This window comes from Aphelocoma coerulescens, chromosome 3 (genome assembly GCF_041296385.1).
Source record: "Aphelocoma coerulescens isolate FSJ_1873_10779 chromosome 3, UR_Acoe_1.0, whole genome shotgun sequence".
Taxonomy (NCBI): domain Eukaryota; kingdom Metazoa; phylum Chordata; class Aves; order Passeriformes; family Corvidae; genus Aphelocoma; species Aphelocoma coerulescens.
Genome location: NC_091016.1, coordinates 115,031,615 through 115,058,685, shown reverse-complemented (window position 1 = coordinate 115,058,685; position 27,071 = coordinate 115,031,615).

The window sequence follows — 27,071 nt, the reverse complement described above, 5'->3', positions numbered from 1 at the left end:
ACACCCCTTTGGTCTCAAGTGATTGGTGCTTTCCTTTTGGCAGATCATCTCTGTCTACCAATGGCTTGTCGTCGTTAGGGGGGTGGTATCAGTTGAAGTAAAGGTGGTAACATGTCCTCATTAAGATTCAGGTTTCTATGGAGCTTACTTGCAGAATAACGGCTATGGGGCTAAAAATAGCAATTGGCTGTTAGGAACTGGGGTCTTGAAGTTGGTCCTGAGGTTAAAGTGCAAAGTAGAACCTTAAAAAAATATTAAAATACATCTAATAAAAACACTTATAAAAGTAGACAATGAACATAGGAGAAACAACTCTTACAGTGTACAAGTGGTTTAAAGTTTGAAAAGGGATTTTTTTAACTGGGGAACTTTTAACTGGGGGATTTTAGCTGGGGCTGGTGCAAATAAACTGCTTTGAACAAATGAAAACCATAATAATAAAACTTGATTTTTGTACCTGGGCTGATGGGTTAATTTTAACATTCAATTTAAAAATATCTAACTCAAAATTAATTAATTAAGGCACTTAATATGCAAAGACCAAGCTAATTAGGGATTTCATGTATGACAGGAGACATGTAGAGAATCATAAAAATATCTTTTGCATTCCAGAAGCTGTTGCCTGAAGGAGCTTTACAGATGGTATGCATCCGATAAAGCCAGAGTGGGTTGTGATGGGTCAGTGGCAAAGAACCTAAAACAGATCAAAGAAGCTGTGTTCAGGTCTCTTCACAGTCTCTGTTTCCTCGTTCCAGGAAGATAATTGTGAGAAACTTCTTCGGGGAAATAGAAGGAACATCTTATTATTCTGAATGTCTATGCCATTAGGAAAAAAAAAAAAAAAAATGAGCTCATGGCAATTGCCAAGACATACTGTGAAGACTTCAGGGAAATTAAAAGTGAGAAATGATCAGCCTGAGCTTATGTTTAAAATGGTCAGGATTATGATGAGTAACCCCTCTGATGTAGCATGCTGCTTTATTTTTAGCTTCTTTATTAATCAGCTAAACAAATATGTCTGTTTGTTTCAGTCCAAAAGCACTCCATCTTTGCCCCAGACATAAGCTGAAAAGAGGGGTTTTTTAAGAGGTTTTCAGTTGTGCTCTTGTTCTGGATGACATGAGTAGGAGATATGCTGGTGCTTGTCCAAGAGCTCCCCCTAAAACAGCTCATACATTGCTCCATGACTGTGGCTCCAGAAATCCTTACGACAGAATTGTCAGAGAAAAAACAATGTCTATCTGATATCCAAGGTGGATGTCTCTGGTTGGATCACAGTATTTCCAGATGAGATGGACACCCCTCCACTATTTCTCTCCTCTCCTTCTTGTGCCCTGTGGAATGAAGACTAGGGTAACTAATATTTTATTTTCCCCAGGATTTAAACTTTTATTGGCTGTTTTTCTGACTTCTTTTAATCTGAAAATTGTAAAATATTATAGAATTCCAACTAGAATGTCCCAGGTTGTCATGTAGTAAAAATGACCTAGTCAGGTCTTAACAATTTCCTGGGAGATGGCAGAATTTTGGTTAGGACTGGAGCTAGTCTCTTGATTATACAAAAAAATTTATGGCTGCTGGTCTTCTTGGAGAAACCTTCATCCATTTTGCTCTCTTCCCAGACTGGCCTTGGTTCCTTTAGTGAAACAGCTTATTAAGGGTATTCACCAAATGAGACAAATGCTCTAATCAACCTGACAACAATCTCACACAGAAGAGAGAGGACCATAAAAGCCCACTAGCTCTGGACAGCTTACTTATTCCTGGTTTCTTTCTTTTGATAAAGAAATTTAGTGCCTGTATGCTCTGTCTTCAGTTCTATCACTTTTTGCAATATTCAGTAAAATGGAGGGAAGACGAATCCATTGCTGCTTCCTTTTCACATCTTGACCTAATAACAGAGTTTGCTTTGGAACATTATTACTCTTCCTGTTCTTGGCACAAGTAGAGAAGCCTACTTTTGCTTTCTCTCAGAGTTTCATTCAGACTCATATTGGTGGCCACTTAAGTGAATTAAATACAGCAATTCCAAGCTGCCTCATGTAAAATGAAGGCTGTTTACCTTAGCAGATTTTGTAAAAGGACTTTTCAAATACAGGTGGAAAACAAGAATGTTTAGAGTATAAATCAGCAACTGTTGATGTAAAATTGATTATTGTAAATATCAGAATGATATGATTGAAACAAGCTGGAGAAGTCCCACAGAAAGCATTCAATTAGTTTTTTTCCTATAATCTTGTTAGATAATATTTCAGAAATCAGAAGCCTATATGCACATATCCATGTTTTAATAGTATTGTATTCTACTTTTAAATAAAGGAAAAATTAAAGAATCTTTCCCCTTCAGCAGTGGCAGTGGAATAGTCTGCTGGAAGTTTCATTCCATAAAGTGTCATTTCTTTTCCAAAATGAAATGTCTGCATGTTCTGCCAATCACACAGTCCAGTTGGCCAAACATTCGCTATTGCTTTGTGCAGGAATATGGACACGTGTTCAGTGCTGGGCACTTCAGAGAAATTCAGCTTTGAAAATATCACAGACCAGTACAACAAATCACCATCTGGAATTTGCTAAAGCAGCACTATTCATTCCTTGTGCAATTTGTATGTCAAGATAGTTTTTGATCCTAGCATGTGCATCTTTAAACGGAGATAATTTTCAGGAAATAGTCCATTTTCAATGTATTTGTATATAAATGTATTTTCAAACACACAAAATTCCTCACTGTCCTTTCTACACCCTGGGAAAGTGTGATTTTGGAAAGAGCATCAGTAAAGTTTCTTCCATCATTCTGATCCTCTAAGCAGACCAAGTAAATTACATGTAGCAAATGCTTACAGAAACCACATGTTCAGTACCTCTTCAGCACATTTAGCTGAAGAAGAACCCTCTCCACTATTCTTTGCTCAATTAAGGAAACCCCCATTCCATAGAATATTTTAAAATTAATTCTAACTTATTTTATTTATATTGGATACAATATACTTTTGAATTTTGAATACTAGAGGACTCAACAAATACAGCTTAATTCCAGAGAGCTGGCTGTGGAGAAAACAGATCATGACGTGGAAACTGCCAGTGAGACCTGTCAACCTTAAAAGCTAACTGTGACACAGAGTGGAATTCTGTGACCCACAAACTTGCTCTCTGGCAGGCAGATGAAATGATGATGAAAAAGAGCTACAGCTGGTAGGCAATAGCAGAGCTCTGGGAGGAGGAATTTGAAGGGGCAGAAGCAGTGGATAAAATGGAAGGAGGACTCCAGAGGCAGTCAGGAGAGACAATAAGGTGTTTTGCACTGATCAGTGCATGAAAGGGATGAAGAAGGAAACAGCAGAGCTTGCACGAAGCAAGTAGGGAAACCCAGCGCAATACGCAACTCCCGAACGTGGAGAAACCTGTAATGACAATGGTGTATGAAACACTACATTAAACTCCAACACTGCAGAGCAAGCTCTAAGTGAACTGGAAGACTCAGAGCCAAATACAGGCAGGCCAGAGACAGAGCAGTGTGGTGGAGGCACTGCCTCACAGGCTCAGTTCATGGAAGCTCTGCAACTGTTTTCAGATTACATTGCTCTCTATTTGTTTGGCTTACACATCAGATGTGATCATCAGCTTTCAGCTTCCTGAGTAGTTCATTCAGTGACTGTTCTGGTCCCACCATTGCACAATCAATAACTCAATGTAAGCAGATCCTAGCTTTTTTTTTTAAATGCACTTCTTAGATTTATAAGACACATTATTAAGTTTTTATATTTTGGATTTAGAGAAAATGTGGCGAAAAGCCATTCCTAGTTAGACAAAAGTGGTTACTTTTCAATTGCTCACTAGAAGAATCGAAAAAGTATGTTTGCATTTCATGCTACTACGGTTTTGTTTATTTGTAACTTCCTCTTACATTTTGACTATCTGGATGAGAGCAGCATCTGTAATTACTGGTGCTCTGAATACAACAGAGTGAAGGATGTATTTGCAGGCTTGAAGTCATACATCTTGCTTTACCTGTTAAGTATCCTGTTCAATCATTGATTACCTAGTAGTCACCAGATATCATCATTAATGTATTATCATTAAATGTGGTCCCCTGATCAAAACTCACCAGTCAAATACTTAGAGCATTTAAAGCTGTGGGAGACAGAAAATGACACTAGAATCAGGATTGAGCATTTGATAGTAAATGCAATGTTTTTGGAATTATTAAACTTTATAGTGACATTAGCAGAGTTAAATTTGAATGGCTTCTAGCTGCATGACATACAGTGTAATCATGTACAGGCTGTCTTTGAAGTCTACAAAAGGAATATATTTTAATATGCTTTTCTATTTTAAATTATATATGGAAAAAGTGATGAGGACATTAGTAAATGATACATCATGCTTAAGATCAATTCATGCAAGCAGCTATATGATGCAATCAAACTGATGAAGTTTTAATTTGAAAGTCACTTCTTTACATAGCTGCTGATTTAAAAATGTTAGAAGTCAGGTAAAACCTCCTCTAAAGTGATTGTATAGTTGAGATACATTTGCAAAATACCTTCAGAAAGAAGAAATTAATAAGAAGTTAGTAAAACATAGTGATTTCTGAAGGTATTAAAAGTACCACATGTCAGTGATACCTACTTTGTTCCTCTCACTTTGGACCTCACAGACTGATAAGAAAGGAAAAGTGTTATAACCCAGAAGTAAAACTGTTGCGTGATTATAACCCTGACAACCTCCTCCTAATGAGCTTCCCTGCAGATAGAGAGAAGAAACAGCTTTGATCTCTCAAAGTGAAGGATCTGAATGAATCACTGTTTTAAGAAAAGGAATCTGATTAGGCCTACTCTCCTAGTAATCAAAGTCACAAGCTACCATTTGAGGTATTTGTGAAATTCAGATAAGATTAGTTGCTGCTTGGATAAGCCACTGCAGTCAGTAGGAGCTAATTTTGTCTGGGATGTGACCACAGGAAGGAGCACAACGGGAAATGAAGAATAATCTTGCTGAATATATTACAGGGTAGAGCACCTTCTATTAGAAAATGTAGAGCAGCTTTAAACATTTGCAATCAATATCATGATTAATAATTCCATCTCATTAACAAATCACAATTATTTAAATTATTTGACAATGTAATTCAAGTTGTATCATATTTAAATGACAGTCCTATCTCTAAGTAGTTCAAATAATTAAAAAAGAGAACATATTTATTTCTTATGACAAATCCCCTGAAGTTTGTTAAACTGCCTTATTAATGCTAGAGCCATGTTTGGCTTGAGAGTACCTCTTAGATTTGTTAAGCATGGATATTAAACAGATGTACATATGTATATAATGAATAGCAGACATGCTCCTAAGTTTTATCAGTTTCCTCTCCCTTATCATTTCTTTGCCCACTGGAAATGGGATAGAATGGCATCTCCAGAACTGTCAGGCTGGGAAGCAAAAGTAGACATATTGGTGCTTATTTTAGATTACATATGAACAGGAACACCTAGAGGAAAAATGATATTGCAATGAGGAGCACAAGAACATCTCTGTCTGAGAAAAAGTAATTTCTGAACTGAGTCAGAGTTCTGGTTTGAGCCAGAACATCTCCTTGCTCCTGTACTACCTGTGTCCAGCAAACAATACACACAGCACATGGCTTTGTTCTCATTGACAGTTTTAATCGTGACACCCTTGAAAAACAAGGTTGGCCATTTAGATATACAAAGGAAGCAAGATGGATTTCAGTAAGGTAAAAGAAACCAAAACTTAGTTTTAGATTATTCAAAATTTTTAGAAGAAATAGCTTTCTTGTAAAGTAATACTGATGTTCTATTACGTAAAAAAAAAAAAAAAAAAATCTCTTCAGCAAAACTCTTCCCACTGATAAAGATGGGTATACCCCCAAACAGATCTTGACATTTAAGTGTCATACAAAGGACTCAGTAATGTTTTTTACTTTTTTTCTTTTGAAGCTATTATAAAACACCTATGCTACTTTTCATCAGATTTCGAGACCAATTTGTAGGGGATAGGAGGGTTGTGGACATCAGTGACTCATTTCAAGCTGTCACTGTTATTTGTGGTGAGCCAGAAGCAACTGATAACAGAGTATTATCTCTTAAGAGAAAAGGAGGGCAAGAAAGGGCTTATGTTTTGTTGTTCATTTAAAATGAATTACCCCCATCAAAATGCAGCCTTGAGAATTTAATTAAGCAGCTGCCTAAATACTGGTATTTAAGGATGTTAGGCATCTCATGTCAGCATACTAAACAAATGGGATAATAAAGATGCAAACTGCTTTGTTTGATTGAAGACTGAGCTATTTCACTAAGTCCTCAAACCATCTGGTCCTATTTGGAGAATGCGGGATGGTAGCTACTCTAACTCTTATCTAATGATAAGACTCTCACTGTCAAACATGCACCAGAAAGGAAATATTACACTTTTAGGCTTATAAAGTCTTCTCTTTTCTCTAGTGAAAGAGTGTGTTTTGAAGACAATAGATTACAGGGCCTAGGTGATAATATTTTTTAGTGACCTAAAATTTCCAGATCTTTCAATGCCAACTCATAAAGAGTGAAATTGCTTCAAGAGGTCCTATTCATCCAGTTATACTTAGGGAACAATATAATTTGAGGTTTCTCAGTTATTACACAACCATCTCCAAACTTAAAGAAGGGTTGATTCTCAAAGCTTTTTGAATAACTGGGCCTCCTTCCAAATTGGGATTTTAGTTGGTTGTGTTGTTTTTTTTCCAGCTCAGATACCTGAAATTAAAAGCCATTCATGGAAAAAGTTGGCTCTAGGAACTCAGCTTTACAGCCCTTCACAACTTTGTCCCTGCCAAAAATCTCACATCACTTCATTTCCTTAGATTCTCACTCTACAGCACCAGTCTGCACTGCTTCCACTTTCATTTCCAACTGTGTTGTCCACACTGCCACTTCAAATCAGGACTTTTTTTCCTAACACTGCTCTTCATCTGACACCATTTCTTCACTTATTCACACAGTGTAACAGCATTATTTCTAACTTCTACAAAAAAAAAAAAAAGAGGTAGGAAAAGCCCAAATGTGCTATTGACCCTTTTAGAGACACCTGGATACAAGGAAGAAGAGCTGTGTGAGCATACCAAGCTCTGGTTGAATTGTTAGCAGTTCTCCATGGATTACCAAGGGACCACAAAATACAGTGTGGGTTTCACCAGCTAAAATTATTTACCCCTATTGTCCTGAATTAAGAGAGAGTTTCAGTTTGGACCAGCATCATTCTTCAAAAAACTTGGAAGAAATTAGTATAGTGTCTACTTCACTGTAATAGGAGCAGATAAGTTTATTAAAGCTGCCAATGCAGTGGTCTCTGCTAGATGATGCTCCTTACATCTTGATTTAACCTAGACTCCAGGGTTCTCTGTTTCCATGACATACTTATGTCACAACTTCCTGGGAAAAATAGTGTTCAGTGGAGATCGTAGATGACAGGTCCACACATCTGCAAAAGTCAGTATCTAACCCCAAGTTTCTTGTTAAATTAGAAACCAGTGTAAAAGTAAATTTAATAACTTGATTTTTCTGTTGAATGGGATTGGCCTTTGCTGAAACTTACTTTGACTTTTTTCCATTTTCCAAATCAGGTTTTTCTGAAAAGATTTCATCACTTTCCAAAGACCATTTTTCTTTTAAATTGATGAAGTTTGAAAGAATTTAGTTTCCTGAAAAGAAGGATGTGCAACTGATGTTGACCTTTCAGGTAAAATCAGAGGATTTGTCTGTTGATTGCAGGATAGTTCGGAGGAGAACTGATACAACCAACTGTGGCGGTTAGCAACTCAAGTTTAACGTGTAACTTTACTCATGGTGAGAACCCATGAGTCCCCTGTTTTGCCTTTTGCATGTTTTCCCCTGATTGGTTAATATTTTGTCTCTTTGTTTTATGTATGAAGTTATGTATATTCATTTTCCTTCTTTAATGTGTATTAGTTCTAGAAAGTTCCTTGTTCCTCGACACCCCATTGGATCCTTCCCTGAGTCCCTCCTATGTGTTGTCCCCATTGGTTCCCTTCCTGTCAATCCCACCTGCTTGTCTCTATCCCATTGGCTGAGATCCCTTTCCCCACCTATTCTGTACCCAGTAAAAGATCCCTGGACCCTCCCACCAATTGGCCTCTTCGTCCCTGCCTTTTCCCTGGAATAAACCTGTGTGGAATACATACGGAGAGCCCCCTCTCTTTACTTCTTTGCCTTCGCCTGCTAAACAGCGACAGAAGGATACAGCCCCTTTTGGGGAGGAGCTCTGCCCCTTTTCATTGTGTGTTGGGCACTGAGTGCCGCCTTCCAGAGGCGTTTCAGCGTTGACCTCTGGGCTTCTTTGTGTTGGCACACAAGGGGTAAAACCCCTTCTGCCAGCTCCCAGGGGCTGAAAACCCCTCCACAGGAGCTTGACTCAACCAAATGCTTCCACTGAGATTTTTTGTTGGTTTGGTTTTTTTTTTTTCCCTTTACTGGAAGAAAGAATATGCTGTTTACTGTATTTCTGCATTTGGCTCTGATAAGGGCATGCATCTGCCTTCAAAAGAGAGACTATTTCAGATTTTTCATATTTGTATATAAGCAGTTGTTGCTGGAAGGAAAATATTGAGGTTCAGAACCTCTGCTGTGAAACACAAAGTGATGCATCTAGTATAACTGGACACTTGTATATACATATATGGTTATTTTTTAAATCTCCAATAAACACTGAACTTCTTTATATGTGAGCTCATTTATATACCGTTTCCTAGGGTAAGAGATTTGAGTGATACTCATGTCTTGCAGTGATGCTCCCATCCAGGTGGTTTCTGGGTGTCTCCTGAATGGCTGGGTGCCAGCAACTGCAAAATCAGACTTTACGTCTTTCCCATATATATTATTTCCTGATTTGTAGCATGAAACTAGATTAAACATCAGATGAGCTTATCTTACAGGTGCATAAACACAAAAGCTTTGCTCCAAGGGTTCACATTGGCTGTAATGTGCACTAGTTTCTTTGGCAAAAGTGAGAGGAAGAAAATATAACCATTATCTAGGGTATATAGTTGCATATTCCACAGCAAAATATTTATGCTATAAGCAGCAGACACACTTCTGGAAGCTGAAAGCATTACAAAGAAAATGGATATTGAGAAGTCTGGTCCTAAATCACCACTTTATGCACCAGTTCAGTATCAGCAGTCATATTCCGCGAACTACATCTGTGAATATGTTTTAGGTATAAAGCAAAACCAAGCTTTTGCTACTGGATTTCAAAGAATTGTCCCCAAATTCAAAATCTTCAAAACATCCATATCCAATACTGACACCTAAGAAAACTGGTTTGAGAACTGATTTACCTGAATCTGGTGTTAACAAATTCATATCAAAGTTCCGTGGGGGCTTTGGTCAGGAGAGCTGATTGTCCTTTGGCTCTTAAAACAACCAATAAGATTTGTAACTGTTGTGTAAGCACCTTAAGAGGGATTCAGTTTTGAACAGCAGAAGAAATGCATACTTCTTTTCAAGATGAATATAAATTATTACCGTTTCTGAAACAGCTTTCAGTTTTTGTTCTATGGCCTATAAGCATTTCTCTAACTGGAAAATTGCATGCAGAATACAGCAAAATGTGGGGGTTTTATTTTTTTTTCCTCAAAGGGCTTAAAGCTGATCTTGCATTAGTAGGTTAAATACATTCACTTCTAGAAGACATGACAGCCTGAAGTAAAAAAAGAATTTAAAGGTGAAAGGGTTATCAACTGGAGAAAATTATCCTGACACCAGTCTCCTGCAATTGTGAACAGATTGAATTATGTGATTTTAAATGAGATCTCTTTGGCAACTTTTCCATGCTAAACCAGGGAAAAAAAAAAGGAATTTATCAAGGGAATTACTGTTTTGCATTTCCCTCTCACATATACAAAGGAATAAAATGCCTTGCATTGAAAGAGAATGCTTTTTATAAAAGCCTTTTGATTTTTCCTGAAAAGAAAGGCCTCTGGCATGTTTTGTTTGTAATTCTAACATGCTTGTGCATGTATGAATTAGTGTATGTGTATCTATCTCTAAGTGCCAGACACGTGTATTTCTGTTTCTGCATGGAAAATACAGATATCTATATGCACAAAAAACCAATAGTTAAGCATTCTGCCTTGAAGTCTTTTGAACTGCAAACACTTTAAGCAGAATTCATCAAGGCTGGGTCAACTTCTTTGACCTGCACATTTTTAAACAGTACTAGATCTCAGTTTTATTAGATGTATTTTACAAGTGCAATGTTGCTGCTGTTATGCAATAAGTTCTGGTTTTGTCTGTAAACTTTAACGTGTTTCAGAAGATTTTCTAGCTGTTATGGATAAACACTAAAAGAAGAATGAAAAAACACAACCCAAAGCAAATCTCCTCTCTCTCTTCAGCATAGTTGCATGCAGCTGGGAATTCATAGGAGTTTTATAGACTACCTGCCTTATCATAGGCAAAGACGTTCTATGACTTAATTTCTTCTTCTATATGAAGAAGGATTAATGTAGAGTTATTAGTGGAATGCCATGTCCATGAGCAAACTGAGAGTGGTAGGGATTGAGTAAGGGTACTGAACAAATAAAGCTTTTCCGTTTCCATACTGAAAGACCCCAAGCACCAGGCTAAGTGGGAGCAGGAACTCTGTAAGCTTCCAGTAGTAATTTGAACCTCACAATTGCCCATGCTATGCCTTGGATCTGCTTTATAAAGCCTCATCACATAGAAGATCAGGAAGAGGAAGGAGGACAGCAGGATACCTGACTCCACAACCAGGATTAATGGATGCAGCCACTAAGTGCCCCTGACAGGTAAAGAGTAACGTCACCACTTGTAATGATGTGTCTTCAATAAAACGGAAAGTCTCAGCCTTAGTGTGGGCTCAGAGCTGATCTTTTCACCTCCCTGAATAATGCCCGTACCTTTCTCTAGACCTGAGACAGCGTCACATGTTGACCTCATCCCTCCTACTCCAAATTCCTCCTCTTCAAAACAAAGCAGTTCCTTCAAGCCACCCACAGGCAATGGAACCTTGCAATGCAAGGCCCATGTCAGAAATCCAACCTCAATTTTGTGTTGTATTTTCTGTTCAAACCAGAGAAAACATCAGAAAGAAATAAAGACAAGCCAGATCCTCAGCAGCTGGCTAATTCTAAGCTTATTTCTATTGCACAGAAGCCAACCAAACCAGCAACAGGGTAGTGCCAAAGAGCATCAGGACACACTGCCAAAGAACAAGCCCTAGGCCTAGCTCCTGCTACTGAAAAACCCCAGACAAATGCCTGGCAAAGAGCTGGCCCCAGACTAACACATTGTTATTGTGGAGGAAGGAATGATGACACAATTTCCTGCACAGTATTTATACCCTTGTGCCCTGGAGCTTTGGCTTCTCACTTCAGTGGATATAAGAAGCAAACCAACTGCAGGAGAGGCATTTCTGTTGCCTAAGGTATTGCTGTGACTATTTGTCCTTTTTTTTCTGTCTATTTTATAGTAAGTTCCTTGATTCCCATAGTGATCTTAAATCAATGAGAGGATGCCATCATGACACAGAGTTTGCCATCAACAAGGGCAAAGCAATCAACAGATAATGAAGAAATAAGGGCATCAGAAAGGTGGTATGAGATGTCACAGTAGGTAGAAACAGTACTGAAGATGAAGACTGGGTTTCAGACTCCCTCATACATAGACTTCATCCTTCTTACTCTGCTCATTCCCATCCAGACAGATTGTGACATTTATATTGTTGTGCAATTACAGCAAAAGCCAGACTTTTGTTGCACTGGCACATGTAGGCTCCTTGCCTTATGGATGTCTTCTGGGATAAAAGCAAAGAGAGTTTGTACAATTTATGTCAAACACATAATTCTGATGTCATTTCATATACACTCTTGCTACAAGGTCACCAAAAGGTATTTCTCCCAGGGCATTTTCTCTTTTTCTTTTAATCAGTGTTACTGTTCCTGGACTAGGATGGGGACTTAAGGGATGAAGAATATTTAGATTATTTTGAATAAACTAAGAGATTTCGCATTGTAAAGAAGAACTTGTAAAACTCTGAGAGAACAAGCAGGATTTATTAACATGATTATCACATAGATAATTTTTTATAAAGGATTTTGTAATTATGCTTAAAATTTTATGGGTGCTTCCTCAAATGTGCAACAAACCTCTTGCTGCAGGTAAAACCTTTAATAAACAGCTCTTCAGATCTTCCAAGTAGTAGAGTCATATTGGTGCTTATTTTTTCAAATTCATAGAATTCAGGGAATGATAACTGAGCTTTAAGTTCCCTCTCTGCTAAATCTCTGCATTGATATACTAGGAGACAGTGCAGCTCAGAAAAATTTACAAGCCAAAGAGGTAAAAGGCTGGTTAAAGATGCAGTAAGTTATTTTCATGAATGATGTACCAAGGTGGCAGCTGAGACTGGCCATCTTTATGTTTCAATCTCTGATTAAACCACAATGTCTAGTAAAGAAGCAGACATCATTTTGAATCTAGAAAAATAATGTATACAGGGTTAAGTAGTTAATGATCTATTGATGTAACAAGGTAAAGCAAATGGGAAAAAATGCAATTTGCACTACTGACATAGGAGAAAACTTCCTCAGGTTTGTGGTAACAGAAGGGCATGAAGCAGCCAAAACACATTCAGTTTGGCAGGACCAGACTATTAGAAGCAAAAAAGCATTTTGTCCCTTTCAAAAGTATAACTGTTTCTACTTCAGACCTGTCAAAGTGACATGCATTAGCTGTCAACTTCTTACCCCAGTTTTATACAAGCTGACGTGTACGCAGGTAGTGATGGCTGAATAGCAACACTGGTACTTTTAAAGTGGACAGCTGTTGCACTCAGTTCTTACTTAAAGTGCATGAAAATTGGTGTTATGCTGTGAGCAAATGACAGCAGAGCAGAGGCCAAGAGAATGCTCTTGAACGAGGTGGAAATGTTATGTTTTCTTAGTGTTAGCCATGAATTTTGTCCTAGCGCCAGAGTGGTTTCTATGCAGGCTTCTTGCAGAGTGAAACAGAAATGATGGCTCTGCTGCAGCTTTTCCTCAGTCTGTGGCAATTTATCAGCACGATACCAATCTCTGAAATGTCTAGCTGTTGTTCTTCTCTGAAAACACAATACAGCTAAGATAAACAGTGGTGCTTTACAGAGAAAAGACAGAAGGATAAACACAGGTTCTAAAACAGCAATCACTTTTCTTCATTTTGAAAAATTTGTTACTAGAAGGGGAAGTTCATGGGCAGGAGAAGGAAATAGAGATGACACCATTTCTCTGTGTTGGCACAACAGAGGCCTTCAGTTTTGTCTCCTACAGGAAAAGAGCTGCTATTTCAAAAGTCCAGCATGACTAAGATCATCTATAAAATAAAATATATCTCTGTGAAGAATGTCAGAGACTATTCTGCAAAATTTATTTTTTAAAATATTCTTGTTTAAATAAAAAGCCTCCAGCTGAAGAGGACTTATTCCTTCAGTGAGGACTGAAGGGTTTAGAATACATAAGAATGAACCATTTCCGCAGCAATTAAAACAAGAAGAAGAAAAAGATAAGAGCAATTGAAATATTTACCAGCTAAACCAACAGGAACATAAGAAACATATAAACACCTCTCAAAAAACCAAAATATTTACCACAGGACAGCAGCTATGTGCCTTTGCAACATGTGAGAGACTAGCACTAACTTCCCTCTGCAGAATGTTGCATTAACAGTCTTCCTTTAAAACTAAAGAGTAAAAGAACTCTTTAAAACTCACTAATTTTTCAAGGTCAAAACTGAAACTGCACTCCATCCTGCTCCATTCTACAAAGAAGAACTGAAAGGCAGGGCCTTTCTTGCTTTATGCTTCTCCCCACCTTGGGAAGGAAATTTAGTTGTGCCAAAGTCTGCTCTAAATGAGTGAAGCATGATGATCTCGCTCAAAATTATTTTCGACATGTTTGGCCTCTTGCATTCCATTATTTACTTGGATTATGCCAGAAATTTTTTACAATTATTATATTTCATGATGTAACTTTTGACAACAACATCCATTACTCAGCATGTTGAAGACTTCTGTCTATCTATTCAATTTCTACTTCCGGGATGAAATAGATAAGTTAATTACAACTTGGTAAAATCACTGGGAAAAGATTGGATCCACTGGAATGAAAATCTGCAAGTTTTACAGTCAGTAACTAAAAACTTCTGTAATTTTTTTTGTACCACAGTAAATAATTATAAAAAGTATAAACAAAATAAAATAATTATGGTTTTAGATGTTCTTTATTAACTGCTTTTTTTTTCTTTCATTAAACTTAATTGGGTTTTCCACTCCAGGAAAACTGTTTAACAGGAATCCCCTCTTTACTTTTTAACTGTACAGTGTCAAAGATACATGATTCAGTGTAATGGTTATTGACTAGTTCTCTTACAGAAATGTTTCTTTTAGATTTTGAGGGCAGACTTTACTCACAGGTTACTACAACTCCCGTCTCTACTACAATCTGTACTGCTACAAAAGATTTTGAATATTATAATCTAGAATAAATTTAGATTTTTTTTTCTGTTGTCAATTAAACCTTCTTTTCATCTTCAATGAAAGGTAAAATTTCAGAAAAATTTTATAGAATGAGTATAAAGAAAAGTTTTGGGGTTTTTTGAGGGAGGGTTTGGGGTTTTTTTGTGGGAGAAATCTTGAAAGTCCATACGTTCAGAAAAACAGTGGAAAATTTTATATCTATACAAAGTTTTTTTATGAAATTCACAAAATTTTTTTCCATATATAAAGTTTCTGGTACTCTTAAGAAATCATCAACAATAAGATTGTCTGCTCAAGTCTGGGGGGTAGAACAACACCCAGAAAAATGGATACAATCCAGCTCAGGAATGATTCCTTTGAAATAAAATCTGTGGTGTAGAAATGAATAACTACTAGAGCATACAGCTGCCAACTCTGGAATTTTGCATTCCACATTTCACTTAACCATAAAAAATGAAGAGGACCCATGTTCAAAGGCAAATGTAGTAAAACATTAAATTAATTTTATAGTGTGCATATTATAGGTCAAGCATGTCTAAAAGTTCTCAAAGCAAACTGCAACTATGTCACTGAAAAATATTTGCCATGGAATAACATAAGTAAAACATAATAATAATAAAAGACATTTCTACTGTGTTTCTCTTCTGCCTCTTTATTATACTTTTAATAATACAGATGGTATTTTTGAGCATATATTAAAATCTTCTCTTGCTTTTTCTGGGCTTAGTTCTAATGATTTAACTCACACTGACTAAACTGTTACCCATAAAAAGGAATCATTCATTTCCATTCCACTTTCTTTGAGATAAACTTGTTTCCAGCAACAGCTTTCCCTTTACGCCATGTTACCATATTTTGCTTTCAAGTATTCTTTTTTCTTTTAAAATCCAAAACACTTATTGACATATTCCCATTTCCCAAACTCTATGGGAAGGATCTTCAGCTATTTACAGGAACATGGAACCCCTAACTCAGAGAAACCAGAGCTACAACATACCAGCAAGTACTGGTCACGACTTCAAGAAGGAAAAAGTACATTTGCTTTTGTGACACTAGTGGTATTAGCATAAAAATAACAACTTTCAGGTTGCAATTATTTCTGAATAACATTCCTGTTCAAAAGAACTGGAAGCACCCATTTTGCTTATGAGTGTCTTCAGCTGGCTTCCTTTCCTATTGTAATATTAAGAAAATAAAACTCCTCTCATAAAAGATACCAGCATTTATTTATATTTTATGTGAGAGAAGTTTTTAGAGATACTGGAATATCAGATGTACCTAAAAACCTGATATATGGAGTAATAGTTACCTGATAAGCTAAGCATGTAGATGCCCTTGTCATGACCTCTTATTTTCTCCCTGAAATCTTTTATTCTTTATAGGATTTGCATTACTACCTGTGAATCATAGCTGCCAGTAGGAAGAGAATTACATTTTATACCTAATCAAATACCCTTAAATAATCCCAATTATTTCATAACACTGAAGCATAAAGCCAGATCTACAAAAAAGTTGAGGGAATTGTTTGGTTCCATTGTGGGGGAGGTGCAAATCTGAATCCTGAGACACTTGAGATTTTAATTGAGAAAAAAGTGATGGTTAAAACATGGGGAGAGCTACCATTTGTAGTCTGCACTACCTTTCTGTGGAGCAGAAATTATAAATCAGTCAACAGCAAATTCTAAGCACTGCTGACAACAAGGACAGGGATAATGGATAGAAAAGAAAGAGGGAGAATGAGAGAAAGATGATAGAACGAGTGAAGGAGGTCATGCAACCAAAGGACCTGTTTAAAATGAATCAGTACATTTTAAAGTGTTCTCCTGGGTCCAACAAGATTGTTCCATGTAGAAGACTTCAATATCTCTCAGATCTTCTTCTTCACTAAATTTTTACCATGAAGAGAGATCTCCTAAGCTATAGCCAAATTAATGAGTAAAAAGGCAAAGTCAGCTACACAGATCTGTAATAGAAATCAAGAGACCTAAGTAGCTGCTAGGAACTTGAAGCCATGTTCTATCATCGCTTAGTAGGTGGGATTCAGATAGCAATCATTGGAACATTACAAGATTCCAGAAGGGCTCAGAATTTATGAGACTCCCCACTTATGCCTAATTGAAAGATTGTGAAAGTTAGCCTGGATTCCAAGATCTGCGTTAGTAATCATGTAAAACTCAGTGGGTTTGGAACATTTCATCATTATTTATCATCTTAAAATGAGATCACAGCACAAAGATTGTGTTATATGTATTCAGACCTATTTGCATTGATGATTCTTCACCTTTAGCCTTTGGTTCAACAACATAGAAGGAATGAATTCATGCATCACATTCACTTGAATTTTATTTTTTCAATTAGACATGCCACCAAAAGCTGATGTAAAAATCTTAAGATTGACAGAGCATGCTTTATCATGTTAGCACTCAAGCAAGTCATCACTCGAACAGAGGCATTGTGAATGAACCATAACATCAAGTACATTCTCTAGAAGAGTGAACAATACGCTGCAATAACACAGCACAAATGTCGCTGGTAGAAATAAAGTATGGAAGCAAAATAAACTCTCATGCTTCAAGGCATAGATCAAAAAGGGCTTTACACTCAGACTAGAAGCTAAAGGGATTAAATCTTGTCATCCAGTGCATGTGCACTGCTCTGCACAATGGGGTCACTGGGTTCCTACTACTATGCTGCTGTAGTAACAATCACCACAAAAATCAACATGGGACAGTTGCAGCACTTGATCTTTTTACTGAGGGTATGAAGAAACCTTTCTCTGTATGTGCAAATGCTCAAATGATGACGTCTGACATTGCCTTCTGGAATACTGACTCTCAAGTTCAAATTCCCTACTTTTTACACAAGCTATGTTCACACTCGCACGGTTTGATGGTACCATATCTTTTAAGTTAGAGTTGAGGATGCAATAACCCCTTTATACACATTTCAGGAGCTTGGTTTTCAACTAGCTCTGGTTTAACACCGTAAATTTCAGCCCATTATCACTTGCTGCAGGTTAGGTCCAATGCCAAAAACAACTTTTGGTTTATGTTGACTAAAAAAGTGTTGATTTCCTGTGATTCAAGACCCACTGCATGTTTCAATCCAAGAAGCAGTTGGAGGGGTTAACTGGATGATTAACTTCAGAAGCCTGTTCCTGACCTGAAGCAAATTGCTTTTGTAGGCACACTAGTCTTGGCCTCAGAACACACACCCAAGTACCACTGAAGTGCTCCATCTGGAATGCCCAAAGTAAAACCCTAACAAGCCCCAGGTGTCACAAGGCAGTTCAGTGGACCCTTTGAAGCCACCAGGAAAACCTACACCCTGCTGCCTCATGATGTGGAGCAACCTGAAATGCAACAGAGCTGTGAGCATGTTCCAGTGCCAGATGTCTATTCAAAAGCTGAGTGGCAGAGGTAGCACAAAATGCTCTTGTTTCTTAGTGTCTCCATGTTACTACACTAACAAGGCAAAGCCCCTAAGAGGAAACTTCTCCACATTGTACAGAAATTACATACAGTGTCTCACCAGTAAGGACTAAGCATCAAATCTGGCTCCTTAGAAATCGTTAGTCCCTCACTGACAAATGGAAAAAGACACATAATCACGTCTTTCCCACTCTTCCCATCATTTGTCAGGTGTTCTCAAACCTTGTGCTGCTCTTACTGAGGGTCTCTTTTCTGCTATTAGAGGCTGACTGCCAAGACCAAGTTTGCCAGACAAGCCAAGTCTGTCTAGCAACAAGGTACACCGGTGCTCAGGATAACATCAATAGAACCTGATGCCAGGCTCAGAGGTGTGCATGTGACCTAAGCCACTGACTCTCTTGCCACTTCCTGTTAGTAGCTTTGTCTGGTGTGTGCTTGGACATGCCAGGCTGCCAAGGCCAAGCCAGGCAGACATGCCATTTCTGGACACACAATGGATTCCTTACACAAGAAAACAAAATCACAGAGGTAGAAATTAAACTGCTGGGAATAGGTTTGACTTAAGAGGAATCCATACATCATACCACCATCAATTATTCAGCACATCAGGATCTGTCTGCATTTTTATTGGAATCTTTGTCCTTGAAATTTTGAGGAAGACTGAAAAGCTATGGACACCTTGTAGTGATCTCCAAGCATCTGTTGTGGTGATGGAGAACCACCTCACAGATCTCTTGCTTTTTAGCTGCTTGCAAGTATGTCACTGCTGAGTCTCATTTCACACCAGCTATGTTTGCTTAAGAGACCCTTTAAAGTCTCCTTATATTTTCTGGCTTTTGTGGAGTCTTAATCTCAGAGCTGAAGCTGACTCTTTGATAAATGCACTTTTTCTAAGGAGACAGAGGCCTATATGTCTACTGTATTACCTACCTTCTGGACAGATGGTGGGTTACTGTGTACTGGTAATGCTCTTCCTTGGGATACTGCTATGAAGGTTTAGGAAATAGACAAAAAAAAAGTTGTGGCACCATTAATACAGTTTTGTTCTCTCTGATGATGAAGTCTGTAGGTGGACTAGATGTCATCTGTCAAATTAGTTCTTTAATCCCAAATTAGAAAAAATTTTTAAATACAAAATTTCCAAAAACCATCATACAAACATACACATTAATGTTTTAACATTGTTAATATGTTAATAATTTAACATATTAACAACTGTAGTTTTTTCTGTGGACCTGGAACCTGTGAACTTTAATTATGAGCTCCTTCCTAAAAATAAAATATTAAAGCCCTAAGTCACATGCCAATAAAATTAAGGAAAATGTAGTCACAATAATGTGTGCTGACTTAGAAGTTAAGCCAAAAAGGGCCATCTTTCTTTGTCTGGGACAATAATTAATATTACCTTGTATTTTTTGATTTGCCAGTTGCATATATAAAAGTCTGTAATGGATTCAGGCCCTGGTAGAACCTTTATTTTCTCCTTCCAACTTTCTTTTACTATGAAGTACAGGTGGATAACACTTGAAGTAGTCTCATATTTAGATGCACTGAAGAATGTTGCGGTACTCACTGTTTATTGTATGTGTACACAGGTAAACACACACACACATATATGCACACACAAGAATTGAGTATCAGAAAACAGAGTTTTGAAACTAAAGGATGTGCACAAAGGTCAGTCCAGCATTTGGTCTCTAGTGTTTTCTCATTGTACCTTCAGACCCTTTGATCTCAGAGTCTTAGCTCTAAAATGGATCTATAACCAAGCTAGGAACAGTGAGCAGAAGCATGAGGTAAGCAAACAGGGAGGATACAAAAGGGTGTTGCTCAGGTTTGAGGCATTTGTTTGCATGACTACTTGTAGACCAAGGTGAAAAGTGCAACTGGCTTTTTGGACTGAACAGAGTGTGTAAACAAGCATGAAAAATAGATTAACTCTTACCACTGAGAAATGTTTGTGCTCTCAAAATCAATGGGTGATTCGTGACAACAAGAAAAGGGCAAATATTGAAGACAAAAGGCTCCAACCTGTGGTTTGTATTCAATCTGCTCTTAATATCAGGTAAACTTGTTAAAAATACACAAATAACTCATGCTCTAGGCTGTGATTTCACTAAGGTAGGAAGACGTGTTGATGCAGATAGAGTAAATATAAGCAGCAGACTCTCTTGTAACTGATCCCTCTTTAATCCTCCTCAATTGATGACAAATTGCCATGTACAGAAAGCTTTGTGAGAATGTAAGCACTTCAGATAACTGAAACCTACAAGGCAGCAAGCTGCAGCAAAAGTGCCATATTCCCACCAACTAAACAACCTAAACAAACAAATGAATATTAAACAAAATGCTGCAAATGTCAGCAATCTTTTTATTTTTTCCAGAACTATGGCTTCTATGGAAAAATGAAGTTTCTCTACGTGTTTCTTTAAACAGAGATTGCTGCAATGTTGATACATTGGTCTAAATTAAATACATGAAAGATGTTTGCAGAAGATTTTCCTTTTAAAGTTCTGATATTGCTACACATGCAAAGACTCCCTAAAATCAAGTCAACACAGGGCTGCAGTAGGAACTTACTTCCTGGAGAGAGGTTGTGTCACTCCTGAAAGTTACAAGTGTCTATCAAACATAAAGGTTTCTGTTACAGCTAACGAATTTATTAACCAGCAAGTTTTAAAAGTTTTACCCCTACATATAAAACTTGCTTTAATATACTACCGTGGCTAAAATGCTTCTGTTGTGTTTAAGTGATTTCACAAGGCTTTAAAAAATGCACCTGTCATACTTCAGATTCAGTCTTTATTGGCATTCTTTTATTGTGAGAGGAAGAAATGGCAAAATCAGTCCCACTAAAACATTGACTCAAAGCTCAGAACTCCTGGTCTTCTAGAAAACCCATTGAGCTCTTCCAGAAATTTATACCCTATAACTGGAAAAATAGGTAGAAGAGGAACAAAGTCAGTGAGAGTTTTTAATGATTTAAAGATAGCAAATAAGGCTGGATTAGGCCTGAACTGTTGTTTGAGTAACATGGGGTATGTGAGAAGTCCCTTGCAGCTTAACAGTGAGGAAAAATACATTGTATAAACATGGGAACTCAAGGGTTCTAACATAGCCAGGACAATTATGTGGAAATATTACTGTTTTATAAAAGTCCTGCTTCCTTGTTGGTTTTAAAATAATATTGATGTCTGCTTTGTACCAAAAGAAAAAGGTCAAGGTGTTTCTTTCCCTTCTGCTCAAAACCTAGATTGTGTTCAACTTAATCAAACCCAGATTTTAGCCTGACCTGTACCTACACATACAGAGCATATTTGCATTGCTTCACATTGCCTACGGTTACCATGGACAGCATGACAAAGAGGAATTCTATTTTAACAAAGCTGCTTAGGAGCAGGACTCAAAGAAGCCTAGATTTTGTTCATCACAGCTGCTGGAGCTCTCACAGGTTACATTTATGTTGGTAATGTGTCCTCTGGACATGATACCAAAAGTCTCTGCATGTTGTGCTAATCTATTTAAATTCCCTTTTTACATATCACAGGCGATTGAGGCTCAACACTGGATCAGGAAGAACTCCTGCAATCATATTATCATAAAATGGTTTGGGTTGGAAAAGACTTTTAAGTTTCTAAGTTTGATTTAGGAATTCAAATTTGCATGACTTGGTCCTGGAACCTAAAAAATATGTGTGCCAAGGCCACATGACAGACTGCCAAGGAATAACCCATTAGATAGACACGAGAGGTCTGGGAGGTTAATATGGGGTAAGTCGCTGCTTCTCTGGACACATGGAAACCCAAATACTCTCTTCTAGTCTGCTCCTGAAAGAGAGAAGCTATGCACTGTCAAACACATGGGAGTAGGGACAAAAATACAAATAATCCTTTCACTGAATAACTTCAGTGCAAATGTCTTGGAAATCATTTCCTCCTATTTTTCTCCAGTGTTTTTGACTGATTGGAACCAGTAGGTATGCTATAAATAAAAACATCTTTTAATGTCATTCCAAAAAATAAACAGCTTCTGAGTCCCTGGATAAATTCCAAGTCTGTTTAGGGAGGTTTTGTTATTAATTTTTAAAAAGGGAACTTAGAATTAAGCTGATGAAAGACCATGCAGGCAAACTGAGAATTCAAAAGCAGCATTAGTAAAAGGTTAATAAAAGAGATTTTTCCCCTCCTTGTCTCTCATTAAAAGCAAAAAATATATCATTGCATTTTTCTTGACTTCTGAGGTACAGATGTCATTTTTCATTCTGGTTTACTACCAGAGTAACCATATTATTTGCTTTGCTCCCAGTATAAAGCAAACTTGCAGATGCCTCTATTTCTTGAAATGAAAATATGTCTGGTTTTATGAAAAATTTGCTTTTCAGTTATTCTAGTTTGCTAAAGCAGGACAAAGGATGATAACTGTGATCTTTCTCCCTTTCCTTCTGAAGCATCTTTAAGTCTGCTTCTACACTGACCTGGTAGCAGCCTTCCAGTATCTGCAGGGTACCTACATGGAAGCTGGAGAGGCATTCTTCATCAAAAACTCTTCAGAAACAACCTTTATGAATCTGGCCTCATGTAATTCATGTGAAGCATTTCTGTATGTATTTAGAATCGTTTTTAAACAATGCATAAATATGCAGTGAGGAAAAAATACTTTCATAAAAGAGCTTACATTCTACATCAATAAGATGAAAAGAGTAAGGGAATATTGTCTCAATATCTTGGATAAAACAAAAAGCTTTTCCAATCACAAAGGAAATAATCTGCTATATTTAGTAAGTGATCCTAGGATTTCTGCATCCTGGGCCCATGTAAAATACTAATACTAATAAGTGTTATGTATTAAAACCCCCTAATTTCTATCTGCAGACAAGGATTTGTATGTTCAAATGTAATATCCTACCCATTTCTCAATTAAGATAGTAGCATAGAGATGATAAAATCTGATTCAGAAGACCAAACCTGGAGATGAGACCAAAACCAAATCGTGACAGTCAGTTCGGAGATATGAACTATCTCATTACTATAGATACTTACCAACATTTGAATTGCTATATATTGCTGTCTCAAGGATATCTATACATACTCCTATTTACACCTCTAAAGAACTACTATATTTATTATTATTGACATTAACAAAGTATTATTTTTAAAATGTTCTATGAAAATTATTAAGAAAATATGAAAGGCCTACATTCTGATAATTACAACATGGCTAAAAAATCCCCAAACTTACCCAAGTTCATAAGTTTCATGCTTTATCTACATAGTTTTCTTCATTCTTCTAGTTTCTATGAAAGTAAAAAGGAACCAAAGACTAACATTTTTTGGACAATGTTCAGGCTTTTAAGAAGATCTATAGAAGCTCCAAATCATCTTTTCATCCCCTCAATGTAAAGAGAATATATTTCCATAAAATCCTCATGAATCGAGCAGAACATTTTTTATTAAGCATTTGCTACAAATCTTCACATATGAAGATTTCACAACCTGTTTGAATGTGTTAAATTTACATTTTACAGCTATAATTCATTGGCATCCTTTTAGTTTGGAATCTGTTATAACCCAAGATAATTTTCTTTAGATTAGTTGTCTAGGGAAAAAATAGTATTTTTAAGCAGATTATTTTTGTAACACAAACATAGTGTTGGCAATTTTTTAATTGGATTGAATATTCTTCAATATAGATCACTTGCCGTTACAAAAACAAGAGAACAAATCCATCTTTCTCCAAACAGGCTTTAATAAATCTATTTCCATTTATCTTTTATATGTGAGAATATCCTTGCCTTATCTTTTATGTGGTTCATTTACTCTTTTTTCTTAACTCTGAGAGCAAAACCAGTCTTGTTGTGTTAAGCTTTATAACTTCTTTAAACTCATTTCAGAGATTTAGGTTTTCATGGGTCAGCAGTGATCAGCACAACGGTGTGATGTTTGCATTACGAATACTGTAGGTCAATGCTTTGTTGAAAAAAAAGGGAGGAAAAAAAGGAAAAAAAAATCCCATTGGAATGCTGAGCAAATAATCATGATAATGTTACATTTTTAAGACTTTTACAGGCTTTTCTTTACTTTATCAAAACAAAATCTGGGACCTAATTTGACCTGACAGAATCCTGTTAGTGCATGGAAATTTCATGCAATTACCAATTTTGACATCATATTTAAAACTGTGGTGTTACTCTTTTGTATGTCTTTCACCTTGGTGTTAACACTAAGCACTGCAAACAAAGCAGATATTTTTCTAGTACACATGAGGAGTGCAATGTTAATACACTTACAAGCAAATTTAGAATGGATGAAAAACAAGAAAGGCACTTAATAACTTTAAAAATGTATGTGTATGTATATATGTGTATATATATACATATATATTTTTTCTAAATATATATAGATGGATTCAATTTGGATTCAGTTCCTTAGAGAAAAAGTGTTCTATTGACATGTCAGCTGTGGTTTAGGATAGTATTTTGAAGCTATTTTTAAAAACCCACCAGAGAAAAAATACCTAAGAGTCTCTTTTAGAAAAGAATCCCAAGACAAAACATCATTTAGGCATGTTGTTAATTGGTTTCCTGAACATAGATGAACTGACACAGTATGCTGAAGTGTGTTTTCTATATACTATAACCCAGAGTGGTTTTTGTTGACACACTGATGAAGAATAATTAATTTGGAATGTTTCATTTTGTGTCCCTTCGGACCAGAAATTTGGCTTGTCCAGAATTTCAATATCAGAGTGGATGAGCCAGAAAATGTTATTGTCATGAGCTGTCCCTTTAGGGACAGAAGAAAAAGACTGGATAGAGAGTTTTCCAAAGTGTGGACAAGTCTAGCTTGGCCAAAGAATTGTGAGATGAAACATTATGTAAGAAAAGAGACAGGCAGATCCCTCAATGTCCAGAAATTTAAATGAGCTTGTTCCAAAGTTAGTTTTTCCTATTTGAATGATTAACAAAAGATAAAAGAGGGATTGACAAAGATTGAGTTAAACAGAAAAGCTTAGTATTACACTAGAGCACTTCTAACTTTGCTTTTCTGGTGATTCCTCCTATTTTACCATCCCTCTGGGTGTTAAAATTATTCATTGGGAATACTTCCCTGCTACTACCCATGACCCTTTTTAGAGAGCAGAACCTTGCCCTGGGTACAAGAAGTTCAATAAATGACAAAATGGGAGTGTTAAACACACAAGAACAGCAGCCAAAATCCAGCCTGCTGAATAGGAGGTCACCTAGGCCTGGAAGTGGGAGAGAAGGTCATGACTGTCATCTGGAAGGGATAGATGCAAAATCTGTCTTGAGTTCTGACAATTTAACAAACTCTCTCTCACAAAACACTTCTAGGAGTAGTGGGGCCTAGATTTTTCCTAGTTGTCAAAGAATGGTGTCCACACTTATTTATCCTTGGGCAGACTGAATGCACACTTACTTTCCCCCAGTACTGTACCATCTAGGTTAGTTGTTATGCAGAGAGGGAATTTTTCTTTTCTTGTTTTGACACTTTCATTTTCACAAAATCTCTGGATTCAGGTCTCTGGTCTCCTAAAATATTTCCCTATTGTTAGCTATAAATTACTATGAGATGGGGTGCTTCCATCTCTTAAAGAGTAAGTAAGTATTTGTTTGGACAGGGAAAGAAAGGATGTCCACACTAGTGAGGAAGTCTTGCTAGAAACCCAGATTTGGCCTTGAGCATGACATAAAATGGTTGGTGTTGCCGCATATAATTTCTTTTTCTTCAGGGGCATAATGGTTGTATCCATACTGGCTAATACGCCTGTACAGTTCTTTGGCACCATCAAAGAAAGTGCTAGAAAGCACCCAGACTAAAACCAGGTTTAGTCCTGAAGAGAAAGAGAGGACTAACTGGTTAAAAAAAAAAAAAAAAAAAAAAAAAAAAAAAGGGGGGAAAAACCTTCTTTTGTGGCAGAGAAGCCAGAAAATACTTGAACTATAAAAACTCCAAATAGTATACGCATCAGTTAAGTGGGTTTTAGAACTTAAACCCCTACAAGCATACATGTAAGTAAGAAGACAGCTAGACCATATAATGCTGGAAGCTTAGAACATGGAAAACACTGGGTGGGAGGTAGGCAATATTTCAATGGCACTTCAGAGCTTTCATGAATTTTGTTATAAGTCTCTTCCTACTTTGGTTGTAGTAAAGGCATTAAACATGCCCCAGTTATAATGAGTACAATGATTCTACCCTGATACTGCAAAGAGGCTATAATTATATTTCTGTTGTGAGAATTCCTCTTGCATTTGCAAAAGAAAAAAAAAGTATCATCTTTCATGAAGCTCAAAATGTCATATTAGTTTCTGTTTCTGGCAATCAGGGAAAGGTCATGGCTTTAGAACTCTGAAGAGTTTGTTCTAAATAATTTCCAATTTTTATATAAACCTTCAATAACCCAAGTTTGGACTCAGGTGGGATACAGTGTTTTCACATTCTTGAAAAGCTCTTGAAAAGTATGACAGGACTCAAATATTGATTAAATTCAGAGCTTTTCTATTGGTTTCTGGAGAAAAGGATCACCATGCTGCTGAGCCAGATTGCTCTATGAAACACATCCTACTTTAGTCTTTTGTAATTTTTTTTTCCTTCTAGTGAAGGAAGAGGAAATAGTAACTTTGTTCTTAACTGCATTGAGAATTTACTAACACTGAGTTTTATGCTACATTTTGAAGAATCACACTGACCTAAGCGGAACAAGGCATTTTCATTTCAGCTAGTCACTGTGACAGTGAATACTGCAGTCTGGTCCTTAGCAATGAATCTAAACAAAACCCTACCATTTGTTCCAACTAAAACTGTTGATATTTAAAAATGAGCCACCAAAAACCATAAAGCATTCCTGAGTTCTCTGTAACAAACATTACTCATAATTATCTTGAAATATTCCTGTACCTGATGTGGTTTTAGCTCCATCAAAAATGTTAGGATAAATAAGTAATTTTCATAGCTATTAGCACCATAATTAAATATCCATGCTAGCTGTGGCTTCAGTAAGGAAATTTCTTGGCAAAACCTTTCCATCAGAACTTGTTTTGTGAAATTCCATCATTTCTAAGTAAAACAAGACTTA